The sequence below is a fragment of the Vombatus ursinus genome, unplaced genomic scaffold (genome assembly GCF_900497805.2).
Source record: "Vombatus ursinus unplaced genomic scaffold, bare-nosed wombat genome assembly UNPS02009132.1, whole genome shotgun sequence".
In the NCBI taxonomy this organism is placed as follows: domain Eukaryota; kingdom Metazoa; phylum Chordata; class Mammalia; order Diprotodontia; family Vombatidae; genus Vombatus; species Vombatus ursinus.
In genome coordinates this window covers 10839580-10858702 of record NW_020948910.1, presented here as the reverse complement: position 1 = coordinate 10858702, position 19123 = coordinate 10839580, and the positions used below count along the sequence as shown (strand labels likewise).

The window sequence follows — 19123 nt, the reverse complement described above, 5'->3', positions numbered from 1 at the left end:
GATTTCTTGGTATTTGATCTGCCTTAAAAAAAAAAAAATTAAAGACTGGTTCCCCCATCTCACTCAGGCTGGAAATGTAGGGTAATTCATTGGTCTTACAGGCATAGGAGTTTTGTTCTCCTACATTTCTAATCTGGCCTGGTTCACTCCTTCTTGGGCAACCTGGTTCCTCCCCTCCCCATCCCAACAACTTATCATAATGGTGCAGAACTTAGTGTGGACACTCTGTCTACATGATCCACTGAAGTTCAGAACTCCCAAGCTCAAGAGATTCACCAACTACTCCACAGTAGCTGAGATTACAGGTATGTGCTTGATTATGGCTGCTTGCAGCATTAAAAAACAAAACAAAAACAAAAACAAAACATTTCTAGGAGTTTTCACTTTGGGATTTCTTTCAGGAGGTAACTGGTGTATTTTTCTATTTTTACTTTTCCCTCTAGTTATAATAGATATTGGGCAGTCTTCATTAAGCACTCTGAAATATGATACCCAACTTTGGAGGAGGTGGTGGCATGGATTTGGCTAGGATATATGATGATTCTTAATATTTCTCCTTGACCTGTTTTCCAAATCATTTGATTTTTGATAACAGGTACCTCATATTTTCTTCTATTTTTCCAAACTTTTGGTGTTATTATAAGATCTTATTCTCTCATTGAGTCTGTTTAGGTCATTCTAATTTTCATGGTATCCATTACCTAGGTAATGTTTTCTATTTTCTGTTCTAAGCTTTTTCTTTTCTTCCCTTTTCTTTCTTTCACTGCCCTTATTTCACTTACAATTTTATTTTTTAACCTTTTGCTTAATTTCTTTTACTCTTGTGGTCCTTATAGACAAGGCATTTTTCTTCTCCAAGTTTCTTTTTGTAGTTGTTTTGAAGTTATTATCTTCCTCTGGGTTTTTCTCCTGAGCAATGTTTGCCTCATTATATGTCTTTAGTGTTTGGTATCTATTTCCATTCTCACAGCTCCAGGGCCAGACTTCATTCTTGGATGTGGTGGTCAGGGACTGTGTGGTTCTAATATCACTTTCCTGAGTTCCTGTCACTGACTTGATCACTTCTCTTGATGTATCTGCATTCAAAGTGCAATATTGCTTCATAGTCCTGGATTAGGGCTCTGAGGTTATGTCTTTATTATTATCTCCAATTTATCCTATATATGTTTTGTTTGCATGCAGTCTCTGCCATTAGATTGTGAATACCTTGAAAGTAGGGACTATTTTTTGTCTTTCTTTATAGCTATTCCCAGTGGGCATAATAACTAGAAAACAGTAAATATTTAATAAATACTTGTTGACTTGACTTGTCTCTGACTAGCATACTGCTATGATCTTCTCTTTTGCTTGGTGGTTGTTCAGTCAGGGTGCTGGATGATCTTTTGTTTCCCCTGGTGTTTCTCCAGGTAGGGGGCTGCCATGGGTTTCCCTATTCAGCATTCTGCCAAGTTTTTTGGCAATGTTCTTCCTGGCTTCTCTGGCAGGATCCCTCTTGCTCTCAATACAGACCCTTGCTCTTATGCCAGAAGTCAAGTTCCATAAGTGCCTTTAAAGCCAAGCCTTTACAATTTGTATTGAATTTATGCATCTTTTTTTAAATAAAAGAATATTTACCTAATTATATTACCACATATGCCATACTGGTGTTATTTATTCAGTGTTTATTGACTATACTGTCACCTGCAAGTCTGGAACAACAATATTAAATATTAATTTTCTAAGCAGTCTGCATCTACAGATGCAAGATTATGGTGTGGCACCTCTCCTTTGTTTAAAAAAATTGAATTAGTCAATGATTTATTTTAATATTTTTGCAAATACCGTCCAGTTTTATTGACTAATTCAATGGTTTCTTGTTTTCAATTTTGTCCATCTCTTCTTTGATTTTTGAAATTTCTCCCTTAATTCCTTATTTTGATATTTTTTTTATTTGCTGGGTTTCTAGTTATTTTACTTAGATGTTCAATTCATTGATTCATTTTTTTTTCTCTTTTGTTCATGAAAATATTTAAAGACACAAATTTTCCTCTAAGGAGTGCTTTGGCTTCATCCAAAAATCTTTAGTTTGCTGTCATAATAATAACAATGATGATGATAACAATAGTAATAATTGCTAGCAATTATATAGTTCTTTAAGGTTACAAAGTGCTTTACAAATGTTATCTCATTTCATCCTCACAACAACCCTGTGAGACAGATGCTATTGCTTTCCCCATTTTACAGATGAGGAATCTAAGGTAGATAAAAGTTAAGTGATTCACCCAGAGTTGAACTCAGGTCTTCCTAACTCCAGGTCCAGTGCCCTATCCATTGAGTCACCTGACTGCTTCATTGTCTTTAATAAAAATTATTTATTTTTATTTTTGTAATTTGTTCTTTGACCCACCAATTCTATGGGATTAAATTATTAGTTTAAAATTAATATTTTTATGCCACCTCTCAAAAATGGAAATTTTTATATTGGGCAACGTCTGTAACCCAACTTTTCTCTTTGACCAAACTTGGTTCATAGCTTGAACTAGATATGGAAGGGGTGGCTAATGAGGAAAGTAAAGGAATAATTCCCATAAAGAATGACTTTTATGAAGAAATAAGAGTTATTCCAAAAGCTGAATCTCAGATTACCTTGGCCACACTATATGCATCACAAGCAGGAATCATTCCACAAAATTAATTATTGGCTAGAAGCTAGGTATGAGGAAATAAAATGTAGTCTGACACTGAACAGACAGTAAAGGTGTATATTGATTACCAGCCTGTTTGGTAAAACCCAATAGAGGTAGCTAATTTTCCATCATAAACCTCTACTGAAGTAATCATAACTTGTGAAATTATTTTTAACACAGGATTTCCAGATATTATTATTTCTGATAACAGATCTAAATTAATTGCAGATAGACTTAAGAAATTTGTAGACAAGAGGATTAAGCCATCATTATTAGACTTCATCACCCTCAAGCAAATGGCTAGGCTGAAAGAATGCTACAGATGACTAAAGATGTCTTGAAACCCATTGTTGGAAGAATTTGGCCAACAAAACTTGTAGGCTTTTTATTGTTTAATGTATCATTTTGTGTTCTCTATTGGTAAAATCAATATCTCAAGATACCCATTGAGACTTATGTGAGGACATATAAGACAAATAAGAATGAGTCTTGATGCTGTTATGTCTATATTTACTCACCACATTACAAAGGTTAATATTTTGCTATGACCAAAGGAGCTAGAAATGAGCCAATGGTAGCTAAGTTGGGAAGAAAGATATTATGTATGCTACCAAGCATCACTGTTCAATATTAGTGGTAGTGGAGGGGCCAGCCTTTGCTCCTTTGGGTTACAAGCTGCAGCAATAAAGAACTATTGTTTTACAACTATCTACCATGACAGCACCAGGGAGGGTAAGTTGTTTATAATGCTCTACCAGGGTTTTTTGTTTCATATCCAATGCATGTTAATTCAAAGAGAAACTCAGAGAAACTAATAAAATCTAAAATTAAAAGCTTATTGTATCACAGTTAATTTCCAACAGTTCTATGATCAAACCGAACAAATGTCTTAGTGAAACTACATCAACAGACAAAACTCCATTAGCTAGCTATACTCCTGGGTATAGGGTATGGGTAGGAGCAATGAAAAAGTATGGCAAGAAAAGGATAGTGATGGGATTGAAACATGCCACCTTTATACTAGAGAGTTTTTGGTTTTTTTGGCTGTAGTGGAAACAACAAGCAGAAAGCTGAATTCAAATATCTAAAAATTATTTCAGCAAAAATTTAGGTCACAATATTTCACAATGTGATCAGAGTAAGAAGTTAAGCAGAGTGTCGGAAAGGTGTGGAGTACCTTCAGGGTATGAAATGTACTAATTGAAATAGCTGGATTGTCAACTTAGAAATAAATCTGTTGATCCATGTGTTAATTCTAATTGAGAGACAGACTAGGGGGAGAAATGTGGGTCAGCTCTAATGCTTAACTAGCTCTATGACTATGTACAAGATATTTAAACCCTCTCAGTCTGTTTCCTCATCTGTAAAATGGGGATAATATTTATGTTACCTAACTCAGGATCCTAGTTGATGAATATCTGTAAACCTTAAAATGCTATGAGAGTAAGAGTTGTTGTTATTAGTGATTCTTCATTGTGCCTATAATCATAAAGCATCATCCTTTTCTTATCTCCAAGGGCCCATACCTTTCTCTCTGATTCTAAATAATGAAATGAATATCATTTCATAAAAGGTGTGAAAATTGTGATTTTAATAGCTTATTTCCCCTGTTAGCTATTAGACAGGCCCTTTAAAATTAGTGTCAAAACAATCACCTACCTCAAAATCTAAAAAATATACAAAATGTTATATTGACTAGAAGTCCTCTTTTTTTTTTTTTTTTATTACAGTATGCCTGCCAGGCATTGGATAGTATAGGAAGACCTGAACTGATTCAGCTACACAGAAAACCATCTTTTAAACAAATGAACTTAAGAGCGTGTGAAGAATTAAATCTAGTTTAAATTTTGACTCAGAGGTTTCTGATATCCTTTATTAATCTGAGGGAAGCTAACAGCCTGTAAGTTGCAATTGAGACACCCCAGTAGTGTGTAGTCAAATTGGAAGATATCACATTACACCTCTATATTAAAAAGCCCCTATCCTCTGCAGTAATGGAGTATCACCAGGGTTACTCAATACCAAACAGCTTGAAAAGATTCTAAAATAACAGCAGAGACTTCACTTGCATAAAGTTTGATAACGAACCTTATCCACAGTACATTCAATGTACCATTTTTACACTATAGGAAATAAAATATAGGAGCACCTCTCAAGTTACTATATCAAGAATTCCCACTGATTTGCTGAAACAGCAGACTGGCTACAACCACAAAAAAAAAGCCAAACAAAAACCTTTTTGTTCCAAACAATCCAGACGGCTTTGTTGGTACTGTGTCCATTTAAACGACTACCTTCAGTTTTCCATCTTTTGTCTGTCTTTAGCCACTCAAAAAAGAGGGGCGTTATTTCACTTTGCTTGACCAAAAATGTAAATTGTTTACTTGTTAACTTTTTCTTTACTATGTTAGCAATTTCTCTCTCGATTTTAAACTGTTCACTACTATAATGAAAGTTTACTTTTAATCTGAGACATTATTCATTTACCAGACATTTTCTGAGCTTCAAAATGAGATATAAATTTACATCCTGACTATTAATTTAATATAAAAGTGGACTATAATCCTCTTAGCCTTTTTTAAAATTTCCCACTCTTAAATTCCAGGTCTGTGGTTATAGTTTGGGTTATTCCTGCTAAGAAAAAGTTTTAAATTGATCTCTACTTTCATCTTGGTCTTTTCACCATCCTATCCTTAGCTTTATTGCTTGATATATCCAACTTAAAAATAAAACATTAGTGTTCAATAATGACATAACTGGAATTTATTAGAAGCATTTATTAAACCCAAAGTTACATCACGATAATAGGAAAAAAAAAACATATCCAGTAGCAGTGCCAGCCTTTTCAGGAATTTCAATAAAATAGAAACAAACATCTGAAAAATAGTAATAACTTCCTCAAGACCTAGTATATCCTAGTATATCCAACTATGTATCACAACACTTTGGCTTATCATTTCAATTTTATCCTAGAATAAATATTCCTATCTAAATATCCCAAAGGATACCATTCTAAACAATCTGGATTTTGTGACATATGTTTTTTTCTTCATCCTAGGATGCCAGACTTAAATTTGAAAGGTAAGGCATAGCTTATGAACAATAAATTCCACTCACACTACTTACCCATCTCAATAGCATGTATCTTAGCCTGCAAACACGAAAGGAAGCAATCATCATTTTAGAGCTGAAAAGAAACTCAAACATCATCCAATTTACACTCTATATGCTATAGATTGATGAGGAAACTGAAGATAAATGAGTAAAAGTTCTCTGTTTGGCTTTTAAATTAGCCCTTCAAAATCTGATTCCAACTATCCTTCCTGGAGTATAACCTACTGCCCCCTTTCACACTCTCTATCTTCCAACCCAAATGGTCTGTTTGCTTTTCCATGGGTACAACATTTAAGCTCTGGTCTCTGCTTTTGCACAAGCTATCCTCCCATGCCTAGAATGCCTCTTTTCTCCATCTCTTCCTCTTGGAATCTCAACTTCTTTCAAATGACAGCTTGAGGTCTACTTTTCTTGTTAGGCCTTTCCTGATTTCCCTCAGCTGCTATCACCCACCCTATTGCCTAATTACCTTGTATATATATTAGATATAAATTCATTATAAGTACAGTTTCATTCTTTGTATTTGTATCCTCAGCACCTAGATGGTATCTGGCACATAGTAGGCACTTAATAAGTACTTGCTTAGAGGCAGTTAGTTGGCACAGTAGATAGAGCTCTGGCCTTGGACTCGTGAGTACCTGAGTTCAAATCTGGCCTCAGACACTTAACACTTACTAACTGTGTGACCCTGGGCAAGTCACTTAACCCTGATCACCTCAACAAAAAGCAAAAATAAATAAATGAATATTTGCTTATTCACTGACTGATACACATTTGCATTTACTTATATATGTATACGTTTCTTGCTACAGACCGTAGGCTCCTTCAGGGCATTGACTCCTTTGCTTTTTTTTTTGTTTGTTTGTTTATCTACCATGCCAGGAACACAGCAGGTGCTTAACAAATGCTTGTTTCTTAACTGACTTAGAGTCTAACAGACAGAGTAGCAGAGCCAGAACTAGAACCAATATTGCAGAGGATTAGATTTATTAATTTTATGATATGCCTAGCAATGTGCCATGCAGAATAATGGTAATTCTGGCACTTGAGAAACTGAGAGATTTTCTCTTTCATATTTTCTCTCTTGTTTAGTAGCTGCTTCCTTAGAATCATCCATTACTGAATTAGCAGGTGGGAAATGAATCATAGGCAATTGGATATAAATGATCAGTTTTATAACCTTTTAAAAATTATAGTACATTTTTCCATTACTTTTCTTTATATGACGATCTCTGACAATGTCATCAGTCTTAAGAGCTCCCAATGGGGCAATACCCTTCACCTATGTAAATTACAACTTCTCTGTGAGTTATTAAATAAGGACTAAGGAACCACTTGAGATACTAACTACATGTCTGGCTAAGAGTCACATAGCTGATGTTAGAGTGGGGATTTGAACCCTAGTCTTTCTGACTCCAACACTCAATGCTTTATACCACACTGCCTAGCTTTTATTTACACCAAAATACAATTTTTTAATAACCATATTAGCACTAAATAATTTAAGGCAACTTTAAACATTCATTCTTCCAAAGGAATTACTTCTATAATTTCTCTTCATCTGGCAACTGTGCACAAAGTCTGAATCCTACCTATAAATGTTAAAGCATTCACATGTTTAAATATTTCCATAACTTCATCTTTCACTTGCCCCTTTTATAACCTGAGAACTCCTTCAAGCCTGCTCAGGCACTAACGACCTGACTGCTTCCCTCAGACAAAAAATGCACTTGGTGGCATAAAAAGGAAACAATGATTATAGATATTAATCAAATTATGACACATGGGAAATGTCAAATGCTTCTATCTTCATTTGTCTCAAGCTTTTTTGAATTTAAATGGAGAGGAGGCTGGGTGGTGATAAAATATTACAAGACATTGGGGAGTTACCAACTTTTTTTCTTCTCTTCAAATGTGGTAATTACTATTTCAGAAGTTTCACTGGCTGAAGAACAAATGCTATTAAAGGAAACAACAGTTTGCCCTGTGTCCATAGGCTTCCCAAAAACATGGATCTCTCAAAATTTTGAAAGAAGAGGATATCCTGAAACTCCATCACAGGGATGTTTCTACCCCAGTTGCTAACTCAGAACTCGTAGTCTCTATAACCTCAAAGCTAATTCATGAAAGAAATTGTGCATTTCAACAAATTTATGGGGAAATATCAAAGTATAGATTGTCAGTCAACAGGCATTTATTAAGTGCCAGAAGCCATGCTAAGTGCTCAAATACAAGGAAATGCAAAAAACATGCCCCTGCGCTCAAGCAGAGAATATTCTAACGGGGCAGAGGAAAACAATATACAGATAAATATGTTCATGAAAATGCATATATACAAATATATATGTATACACACATACATACATACATATATATGTATAGTATATGAAAAGCAACCTTAAAGAGAAGGCCCTAACAACAGGAAAGATATGGGAAGACCTACTACAAAAGATGAGATTTGAGCTGAGTCTTAAAGGATACCAGAGAAGCTAAGAGGCAAAGGTGAGGCAGAGTATTGTAGGCCTAGGGGAAAGTCCCTATAACGGTGCGGAGATAAGTAATAGATTGTTATGTGTGAGGAACATTAAGTTGATATGGCTGAATTGTAGTGAGTGAAGAGTAGTAAAGTTGGAAAGAAGGTTGGAAAGGTAGGCAAGGGTCAGGTTATGAAGGGCTTTAAATGCCAAATAGAGGATTTAAATTCAATCACAGAGGTAATCTGATGAAACTTACTGAGTAGGGGTGACATGGTCAGATCTGAGCTTTGGGAAAATCTATTTGGCAAGTGAATGGAGGACATAGTAGAATGAAGAGAGTCAAGTCAGAAGAAAAATTAGAAGGCTATTGAAATAGTTTGACTGATAGGTGATGAGGACCTATACTAGGCAGTGGCTACAGGGAATGAAGAGAGGGGGATGTATACACAAGATGCTGTGATGTCAGAGATGACAAGATTTTAACAAAGACTAAATATGTGGGATGAGTAGGAGTGAAGAGTTGCGTATAAAACTGAGGTTCCAAGCCTGGATGACTGGGAGGATACTACAGTCCTCAACAATAATAGGAAAGTTCTGAAGGGATGAAGATTGGGTGAAAAAAGATAATGAGTTCTTTTTTGGACATGTTGAATTTGAAATGCCTATACAATATCCAATTTGAGCTGCTGTAAAGGCAGTTGGTGAGATGAGGTTGGCACTTAGGAGAAAGACTAGCTCTAAATCTGGAGATCTTGAAATCATCTGCATAGAGATGACGACTAAACCCAAGGGAGCTGATGGGATTACAAAATGAGCTAGGATAGAGGAAGAAAAGAAGATGACCCAGGATAGAGCTTTGAGAGATAACCATGGGGGGCAGCTAGGTGGTGCAGTAGATAAAGTACTGACCCTGAAGTCAGGAGGACCTGAGTTCAAATCTAGCCTCAGACTAAACACAACACTTACTAGCTGTGTGACCCTGGGCAAGTCACTTAACCCCAACTGCCTAAAAAAGAAAATGAAAAAAAAAGAGAGAGATAACCATGGTTAGGAAACATTTTTTTTTGTTTTTTGTTTGTTTTGTTTTTTTTAGGAAACATGTTTTGAACAAAGATCCAGAAAAGGAGACTGAGGAGTAATCAGACAGGTAGGAAAATCAAGAGAGAAAAGTGTTGTGAAAATCTATAGAGGAGAGAATATCCAAAAAGAGATGGTGATCAATAGCATCAAAGGCTTCAGAGATAAGGAAGGAGGAGAAATGAGCAAAAGTTACTAGATTTGATTGGAAAATTAAGAGATCATTAGTAAGGGCTTCATTTAGAGAGGACAGTTTCAGTTGAATGATTAAGTTGGAAGAAGGTTTAGAATCAGTGAAAGGTGAAAAGTGGAGGCACTGCATATAAACGGCTTTCTCAAAGAGCTTAGCCTATAAGCAGAAGAGAACTATCAGAAAACAGCTAGTGAGGATGGTCAGGTCAAGTTAGAATTTTTTAAGGCCAGAGGAGACAGGTGCATACTTATAGGCCTGGAAGAGAATGAATAGGGTAAGAAGTTAAATAAAAGACTGCAGGGGGGTGGGATGGGGTTTGGTGTAGCTGTTAACTAGATACCACATAGCTGAAGGGATCCCACCACCTAGGCTAAAATTGCTTTATAACTACTATCTACCTTTTAATGGTAAGAAAAAAGTTGAGTAATACAACTAAAGAACAAATAAGGAACACATGTCACTATTTCCTAATGGATAGATGCAGTTAGATTTAGGAAATCAAGCTCATAAATTAGGGTTATATACAACTCCCAGTTATACAGGGGTTTTTTAATAACTCCTAGTTATGCTCAGGGATTTGGTGATAAAAGTCACTTTCTACATAAAAGGTAAGAACAAATGAAATAATATTTGTAAACTTCTTAACACGATGCCTGGCACATAATAAGTGCTTAATAAATGCTTGTTTCTGCCTGCTCTTCCTTAAAGGGTAAACCTCAATTTTTTTTCCATTCCAAACTGGTACTACTTTATAGCAATGGTTCAATGTTAGAATAGAGGGGAGAAATCACACACTATTGATATATCAATATTATTTCAACAGACAATAAATAGTCAAAAAAAAACTGTTATTAAGCGCCTACTATGTGGTAGGCACTGAGTTAAGCAGTGGGCATACGAATTTGTTATTCAGTCATTCAGACAATTCTTCCTGATCCCATATGGGGTTTTCTTGGCAAAGACACTGGACTGCTTTGTTATTTTCTTCTCCAATGGATTAGGCAAACAGAGGTTAAGTGACTTGCCCAGGGTCATACATGTAGTGAGTGTCTGAGGTCAAATTTGAACTCAGGTCTTCCTGACTCCAGGCCTAGTGCTCTATTCACTGAACCACTTTGTTGCCTTTACAATGTACAAATCCCCCCCCTCAAAATCCACAATCCCTGCCCTCAAGGAGCTTACAAACTAGAGGAAATCAATACACAAAAGAAAGCCGAAGGGGGTACCTATATAGGAGGTACCTATATAGAAGGAATGATGGAGGAGGCAAAGAAGTTCAAAATGAGTGCATCCAGGTAAGAAATTAGATGTCTGACTTTGAAGCCATCAAACTGAATTATTCCCTTTATCTTTCCAATTTAGCTCATATGAGTTTAGGGAATTCTAGATTAATATAGTGAAAATGCAAATAAAACATATAAACTTTTAAATGATGACCAGTTGGATTTTACATGATGATCTAATGGGAATCTCAGTTTTTCCAGAAACAAGAATCTTGGGCTAATGCAGTAAAACCATTAGGAAAAGAAAATAGGAGTGATTCTCTGGCATAGTTGATAAGAGTCATGAAGACCTGGGCTCAATTTCCATCTCTGAAATATACTGGCTGTATGACTCTCAGCAGGTCACTTAAAATTTCACTGTTCCAAGTCAACTCATTAAGCCTATACTTTTCTCCCTTCGTAAAGGGAGTTTTCCTCATAGAAATTCCCAACACCATTGAAATCATAGGCCCACTTTTTTAAAAAAAGTAATAATAAAAAACAAAATGTATATGTATTGCATTTAAAAGAGGAGAATTTAAAAATCCATTTACACAAGTACAAATATATATATATATACATACACATATATATATATATATATATATATTAGACTTTCATTTTATTAAGTTTCAAATCCTTTTAATGACCCATGCTTTTCCCTGAAACAAAGTTTCAATGAAAGGGTGTGGGGAGTGGACATCTGGGAACTCCTCCCAGATCTTCCCTTTGAGGAGAGCACCCACAGAATCCACCTCATCATTTCCCATCCAGCTGCTGCTATCCTGGATTTCACGAACTCCAGAAACTCATCATTCTGCATGGTGAATTCAATTCTATGACTTGTGCCTCCTCAGATCATTTCCCACCACAACTCCAGGACTTCATAATGCCTCTGTGCTAGGTCACTACTCCCACATTCAGGTTCTTTTTATGTATTCTTTCTCCATTAGACTGTGATATCTTTGAGGACAGGGACTCTTATGACTTTTTTTTTATTCCTAGTACTAAGCACAATATCTGCCATATAGTAAACACTTAATAAATATTCTCTGACTCTTGATTTTTGTAACAACAATAGTCTTCTGATGGAGTTGCATGACCAAGAATTAAGGAACTCCACACATTGCCAAAATTTAAAGTGGAGGTTCACCCTCAATTTAATTTAATGGAAAGGCATATGGTAGGTGGAACAGTCTAACATACAGGGTGTCCCAAAAGGCTCAGTGCATATATTTATGCTGTTAGAGTTTCAAAGGGCACTAAGCCTTTTGGGACACACTGTATTACAAACGAAGAACTACAAAAGACAAGCAGGGTAAAGGATGTCATCAGAGAGTCTCTAGGATCAGAAAAAAAGAGACAAGTTATCCATGTAGTAGCAGGAAGGATAGGCTATTTGCTCCACTATTCTCTATGCAGTCAGGAGGTTTAGCTCATGTTATAGAACATTTTATGAGAAGACATGGACAAGTCACTCAATATGAGCAGGCATGGAGGGGGTTACAGTCTATATTTAAAAAAAGAATATCTACATTGATGAGACTGCAGCTCTGCACAAATAAATTTAAATCCTAAAGCCTCATAGTGTGATATGATCAATATAAACAATAATAAATACATTATTAGTATACACATTTATTACAAAGTTCTATTCCAATGTTTCTATTGTGGCATGAAGATTACTCTGAGTCAGGCCAGAGTGCACAAGCTATGGAAGGTCTCACAAGTTGAAAAGCCTTGAGTTAGAGTCCAGGTTTCACCTGAGCTTTGTTGGGAGAGATTCATCACCAAGGAACTAGCCACAAGGTGAAGATTTATTTTTTGGCCATACAACAATACATGAAGACAGTCAACAAAGGCATGGAAAAATTTGGGTCTCCATCACTGAAGAATGAAATCACAGTGTTAAGAGGCCCCTGAATTGTTGGTAACAATATAGTTAAATTATTTTAATAAGCACTAATATAGCAGCACCCTTTCACATTACCTGTTTCTAGTTTCTTAAAATAAGCTGACTTACTAATTTTGCAAAAGATCATTTAAGATTTTACTACAGTATTGCCAAAACTGATAACAGATGCACTGTGAATTAATTTCAAACAGTAAAATATTCTTACAACATCCTTATGAGATTTATAGGTTGTAGAAAACTCACTTCTTGACATCCCTATAAACCTAGATCTGACCGTTTTGCTTTGCATCTTTTTAATAAAAATGAAAATGACTGTCAAGAGAGACTGAGCTTCTTAGAGAAGGATTATTCAGCATTATAGCTAACCCCAACTTAGTTCACATCCATAATGATTAAGCCATAGTTATAAAAAGGGCAGAATACTACAGACTACCTATTTGGAAGTTCTCTCACTAGGCCAATTAAATGCTTTATAGCTAATGAGATCTGTCTTCACTGAGTTTCATATTACAGCATTTACCAGATGTCTTCAACGAGATGAATCAAGTATCTAAATATCATGTTTCTCAAATCATCTGAAGAGTTTGCATTGAACAACATGAGTAGCATTTTTGTGTTCTTTACCTACTTTGCTAAAAGGTCCAAGGCATTTGATTTAAGAATATCATCACCAATTTTCCATTCATTCTCTAGTGACTATATCTAGCAATAAACCTACTATATAAAAGTAGCAAAAATTTAAACCAATGAATACTGAAATAAAAACACAAGAATAATACTATATAGGTAAATTAATCTATCATCATCAACATCAAATGCACAAACATCTGTATACTTGGCCACAATGATAGTAATTCCTATCTGCTGATGGAGAAGGGTCCACTAATCAGTATAGCCCAGTGGAGTATTCATCCGATAGTGGCCACTATAAAGATCTGCAGATGAGGCCCACCCACTGCTGGTTACCATTTTGATATAAAAAGTCAACTCAGCTTGCAGAGTTTATCCTGTGAACTGGTAATGAATCTAGGTTGCCCTTGCACTCTGATTACCCGCCAGGACTGCAGTATCTGAACAGTGAAGTGGAAAGAGTGTTAGATCTAAAGTCAGAGGAATTGGATTCAAATCCTGACTCTGTCACTCAACCATGCACTTGTGTGACTGTAGGCAAATCACTTAATATCTCTGGGCCTCAGTTTTCACATCTGTGAAATGAGGGAGTTAGGCTTGACAAGACTTTTCAAGATCTGAATGTATGCCCTGCTAAAACTCTGCCCCTGCAGTATAAAAGATTGCCATGCTTTTTTCATTTGTTGTGTAAGTTTCATGTGCCCTGTTCCTAGACAGAGGCTTTTCCACTGACTCTGTGCAGTACTATAGTATTTATATCCTTAGGTGGGTAGAATCCTATTTTGTGGCTCATTTGTCTAAGTGTGATTTCAAGAGTCGGCGGTCCCTGAGGAGAAGTTTTCTCCTAACAGAACCAAGAGGAAGTCTGTGAAGAAATTTTACTTAGATTCTGGACTCATGCAGACTGAGATACCATTTTAATTGAGATTACATAGGAACTGAATTAACCACCACTGAGATAACTCCATAGGCCATTTCCCATATCTAGGATGTCTTCTTCCTCAAGACTTTACAGCAAAGCATATCCATTATCACCTTTAAACCATGCTCAAAATTTGTCCTCTCTGTGCAACCTTTCAGACAAAGCTGGCCAGTTTCCAAGTGCTGCAGACAACCCTGAAGCATTTATGTATATCACCATGTACTTGTAGTAAGTTATGGGCCTGTTGTTTCAATAAGTAATTTTATTACTGCTTGTCTTTACACTGTCCTTGAGGAGTCATATATCAACTCGTTCGTAGTAAATCCCCATAGTACCAAATTCACTGAGTGGGTACTTAATAAATGATTATTATCAAACTGTACCTGCAAGTTATCATAAAGAATAGGATTTCTTCCAATAAAAATAAGTGATTGGTAAGGTCACAGTACAGAAGTGACAATAAACTGTTTGGCTAGCTTACATTTTCCTGTCTGTATTTTTAAAAGGAAAAAAAATTTAACTCTAGTTAACTTAGGATAGCCAGTATATAGGTAATAGGGATACACATTCAGTAACTGTGTTTTTAATACGTAATCCTTCATTATGAGGTAATAAAAAAGAATATACTTATACTCTGTTCTTCAATTCAGGGTACAAAAATACTTTCTGAGTAACTGTAATGAGAATCAAATTCATAGTTTCATAGACATAGATATGGAAGAGATCACAGCTCTTATAATCCAATCTCCACATAATCTTAACATACAAGGAAGCTAGATGACCTGTCCCAGGTCATACAAGTAGGAAGAGGCAAGGCTCAATCCTAGGTCCTCTAACTTTCAATCCAGCCCGTTTATCACTCTGCCATGCTGCCATCCCTAAGACCTTCTACCACTTGGCACTATTCTCTCTTTCTAGCTTTACTGAATGATATCCCATCAGGTACTCTGCTTTTTACACAAACAAACTACCTTCAGTTTTCCCGCCTGCATCTCCCTACAACCCAAGAAGGAAGAAAAGATATACATAAGTAGCTATAATAAACAAGTCAAAATGTCCTAAGTGCTATAGGAAAGTTACACTTCAAAAATCAAATAAAGCAAATATCAAGTGTCTACAAAAAAACTCGTATCTTCAATGAAACCTTTTTAGATGATAGCATATGCTGGTTCCCATATTTCAAATATCCTTGTTTGCTCCATCTCTCTGCGTTAAAATCTTCATTACATCCTTGGAGACATAACTCAAATACCATCTCCATCATGAAGTATTGTCTGATCCTTCCTCCCATCCCATTGGAAATTATCTTTTCTTCATTAGACCTTAAATATCATTATCTTTTTATGTTCTATTCCAAAAATTCTACATTAGAGTTGCTAGTAAACTGTAGTAAACTCCACAAGGGTTCTATCATATTTCACATTTATATTTCAAATCTCAATACCCAACACAGTGCCCTACATAGTGGATGATTAATAACTGAACTATTGAAGTATTAAACCAAGTTTTATAGAGGAGGAAAATAAGTGAACAAACAGGGAGGAAGGGGGAAGAGAAGAAAAGAGGGGGAATTAGGAGAGAGAGAAAAAAAGAGAAAAAGAAAGAAGGAGAATATGAATATATATCTTGCAGTCCTCCCCAATTTAACCACTAGTTCAATCAAGTACTTGCTTTAAAATCATAAAGCTATTGTATTTAAAACATCTTAAGTAGTATTTAAAATCAAATTTTAAAATGGACCTTGAGCAAGTTTTCCCCAAAACTTCTAATAAAAATATTTTTCCCTTGATGTATATTTGCTTTTAGGGTTCTCTATGAGTGAATGGCTTAAGGCACTAAAGCAATTATTGAAGCATTTGCCTTTTCAAAGTAAAAATGCAAGTCTAGGCAAAACCAGCAACAGAACTGTTTAGCACTGGTATACTGAAATGGTAATTTGAAAATGAAATCATGAGGTCTGAATAAAGGTACTCAATATGGTAAAAGGGTAGAAAAAGCCTGCAGACCAGGACTTTGGAAAATCTATTCAATATACCGGGTGTTCCAAAAGTCTTAGCGCAGTTTTAAGCAATTGAAAACTACTAAAACTTAAAAAAAAGCTTAAAACTGCACTCAGACTTTGGGACACCTTGTATAATACAGATTTTCCTGAAGTCTCATCAGAAAACTGATTAGGGAAATTGAGTTTGAATTCAATTTCAATTATCCAAATTGCTGCATTTAGAAAATCACATTATAAAGATGTCACTAAGGTAGCTCCTTCTATTAAGTAAAACTTAGAGATGCTTTTATCATTCAAATTCCACAGAATATGAATAATTGCAAGGCCTCAGACTTTTGTCCTGGAAATGAAGTCATTTCATATTATTAAAAAGTAGGTGGAAAAAGAGAGAAATAATTCAGGAGTACCTGTTAATGACATTTACTGAGTTACTAAGAACTAAAGGTAGTTTTACCAAATAGATTTAGGTAAACAATGAGAGGGAAGCTGGGTGGTACATTGGATAGAATGCTGAGCCTGGAGTCAGGAAGACTCATCTTCCTAAATTCAAATCTGGCCTCAGACACTTACAAGCTGTGTGACCCTAGGCAAGTCATTTAACTCTGTCTGCCTCAGCTTCCTCATCTGTCAAATGAGCTGGAGAAGGAAATAGCAAACCACTCCAGTATCTTTTGCCAAGAAAACTCCAAATGGAGTCACAAAGAGTTGGACAAGACTGAAAAATGACTAAACAACAACCAAAAAAAACCCAATGTGACAGGACAGAGCATAAATGCAATAAGGGCAGCGGTAAAGCAACATCCGGAAGTCAAATCAAATCAATTTTTACATAAAGTTGTAGCCTATTAATTTACAAGATACTCAGAAATTTTAAAAAGAGACGGATAACAGAGTATTTCTTTCCCAATAGTCCTATGTTTAAATCTACAGCAAAGACTGATTAAGGTAATTTGACATTTTAAACTTTACAAAGTTTAAACCTATACAAAATTGAAGGTGAGACAGCAAAGAATAATTTCCCAAAGTATGCCAAACAAAACTGAAGGCTGATCAGTCAAATCAAGGCAACTGTTTGGCACACTTCTGTTGGGAGAGCTGAATCTTCTTTTAATTCCATCAGAAGTATTTGTGACAAGATAAACCTTCACTCCTGGCATAAGCACACTCTCCCTCCCTCTGAATTCTGCTAACACTTACCAGTTTAGTGCTCCAGGGCATTTAGTGCTTGCTGAATTGAATTGTTTAAATGTGCCTTTCAAAGCACTTAACACATTTTATCTTTAAAAAAATCCTTATTTGTGTACATGATTTATGTTGCCTGCTAGACTGTAAGTTCTTGGATGGGACGAAAATATCTTTTTATTCTTCTTGTAGTTCTGCATACATACATATATAGAGATAGAGTTATATAGACATGTATGTAAGTGCATAAACTTTATTTTAAGTTAAAAACTTCATTTTTAACAAAAACAAAATAAAATTTGAAAAGACATTTAAGAAATCTTTGTTAAACCTGAGAAAATGCCACAAAACCGGTACGTATGAAAGGCTTTACAAGGGCTGTTTACACGGTAAAACTACACCCAGAATTTTTTTCAAAGTTAGAATAGCCAGAAAGAAAACAAATTGAGAAAGAAATACAATGTTGGAAATAGAGTGGGGAAATTCAAGTGTTACTAATCACATCCCACCCACCCCACCCCATGCCAGAGGGTTCCTTCTCTATCCACCACTGCCCAATGGGTGTTGTTTCTCCCATTAGAATATAATTTAGTTCAGGTACTGTCCTTGCTTTTGTATTTGTAACCCCAGTGTTTACCCCAGTGCTTGGCATATATTATAAAAGGTACTCTCATTCATCCATCCATCTACTCATTCATTCATTCATTGCAAGGAAAATGAAAAATCTCACCAGTGAAGAAGCACCGTGAGAATTTGATTAATCTGTTTGGAAAGGAAAATATGAGCCTGAAGATAATTTTTAAAAAAAGAAGAATTCAGGGTAACTATACATGAAATATTGAGGATCTTTGAATTTTCAAGCATGTTAATGACAGAACAATCTATTATATATGTGTGAACGTTTTCCTGCCAAATGATAATAAAAGAAAATATGAAGTGGCTTGTTGACTATAAGATTTGTATAAAAGATCAGGTGATCAAGTAGATTTTAAGGAAACCACTGGTTGAAAGAAAGAAAGGAAAGGAAAGGAAAGAGGAGGAAGAAAGGAAGGAAGGAGAGAAGGAAAGAACGAAAGAAGAGCTCTGATATACTAGGAACAGCTTCTAATCTCATAAGCCTATCCTCTCATATACATCCTTTTCATGTTCATTTTTAAAGTTCTTTAAATAATTTAAAATTAGGAATAAAAGTAACAAGTAGCGGCAGCTAGGTGGAACAGTGGATAGAGCACCAGCCCTGGATTCAGGAGGACCTGAGTTCAAATCTGGCCTCAAACACTTAACACTTACTAGCTGTGTGACCCTGGGCAAGTCACTTAACTCCATTGCCTAGCCCCCTCCCCCCAAAAAAGTAATAAGTAACACTGGGTATATAATAACTATAAATCGTATATGGATATTTTCCCATTTGCCAAAAGATTTGCTTACTTATTTGTGAAAGATCAACTAGGACCCATGCAAGTTTTGGGGAATCACTGACAGTGATTCAGTACTAACCAAAGCATACAGAACCTTTGAAAGAGGGCTTAGAAACAGGTACAAATATCCAAGTTCCCACTAGAACTTGGATCAAACATAATAAAACATTAGACACTATTGCTGAGACATTCAGGTTTTGAGAACTTAAGATCTGAAAACCCTACAAGGCTGTTTTTTTCAGGGTCTTTTTAAAAGGCACTGAAA

The 19123-nt window shown here is 35.7% G+C and overlaps 1 protein-coding gene across 4 annotated transcripts in view; it reads right to left on the bottom strand.

The window, feature by feature from the left end:
• Nucleotides 1–19123, bottom strand: part of NHSL1 (NHS like 1) — a 272510-nt gene that overhangs the window by 56239 nt on the left and 197148 nt on the right. The window lies entirely within an intron of this gene.